Below are 1,492 nucleotides of genomic sequence, written 5' to 3' on the forward strand. Positions count from 1 at the left end.
CCACGTCACACTGATCATAACTTCCCAGACCCTCTTAGCTTCACAGCCCCTGCCCTACTACCTCTCATCTCGTTCCCTATTTATGTTTGGCAGACTCCTTCCCAACCTTGAATTAGCTCCAACTATACACACCACAGCAGACTTTCTGGCTGGAAGAGTGCGGCTGTGGTCACAGTAGCCTCATGAGCCTTCTGGCTGAAGACAGAAGAGCAGGTGTCCACACTGGTCTGTGGTTCACACAGGCCTCCTAGGGGAGACCCACGCAGGCCCAGCAGTTACTGTGGGCTGCAGGAAAGGGGAAGAAAGAGGTGGAAAGGAACATCTACTGAAATCTTCCCTAAAGGAGCCATGAAACGGTGAAAGAGAAAACAAAAATTGTGGCTGGTCTCCTAGTGGGCATTAATGAAAAAAGAACAACAAATAAAATGCTTTTGCTCTTTTTAGACATGGTGACTTAAATATATTTTCATTGTTCTCATCCTCCTTGCTCTCCCAACACACACACACACACACACACACAAACACACACACACACACACACACACACACAGACTCAGAGCAGTGCCTCTCCGGATTTTTTTTTCTCATCTGGGCAATGTACCAGCTTGAGTACAGGGGTTCCCTTGTCAGAACCAGGGCAACCACCCAAGGGGAACAATGCTCTAATAATGTAGAACCACCCTGCCTCCCCGTTTCTCCAGGGCCAGACTCTTCCCCTTGAGAACAACCAGCCTTGACTTCCCATTCACCAAAACCCTAGGCCAGGACGCTGGGTGAAGGAGTCCTGAGACATGTGGCTCCTCAGAGCCTGGACAGAAAACAAAGCAGGGGGTCATGGTGCCTCCAGAGAGGTGTCTGACCTGGGGTGGGGGCGTTGTTGGGGACTTTGATGGGGTTCTAAAGGCTATATACATGGATAGACTCCCTACTTTCAGCCTATATACTTCGGGGCGACTTGGCAGATCTTGGGGAGGACGAGAAGACCAGATGGACTGGGAGCACTAGCAGAAGCTGGCAGAGCTGGGAAATGTGATCACCCAGTCAGAACTGTTGACAGCTGGGGTTGGGGGTACAGGCTGGGTGTATGTCTGTCAGAAGGGTTGTGTATTTCTCCCAAATATCCACCTTCTATCTGACCCCAGTGCCCTCACCTCTCTAGTGGGCTCTTCTGGGAATGTCCTCAGGTGAAAGGGTGACTGAGCACAGAAGACAAGGGCTCACACAGCAAGGGAGGGGCCTATCTTCTTTATCCAACACCTCCCTCCCCAGCAAAAATGAAAAGACCTAAGAAGGCAGGTGTGGAGGTGCTGCTCCCACCTCTGACTAAAGCCACAGGTTCCCACCAGGGAGAGGAAGGGTGCAGATGCATGGCTGTGTGGCTCCCACTGCTCCAGCCAGGGGCTCTGTGGTGTCCCTGGATGGGTGCTCCTCACCCATCCTTGCAGCTCCCATTTTCATAGGACACTGGACGCTAGGGATGGGGGTGGGATCC

The sequence above is a fragment of the Dipodomys spectabilis genome, unplaced genomic scaffold (genome assembly GCF_019054845.1).
Source record: "Dipodomys spectabilis isolate Male_0828 unplaced genomic scaffold, ASM1905484v1 ptg000634l, whole genome shotgun sequence".
In the NCBI taxonomy this organism is placed as follows: Eukaryota; Metazoa; Chordata; class Mammalia; order Rodentia; family Heteromyidae; genus Dipodomys; species Dipodomys spectabilis.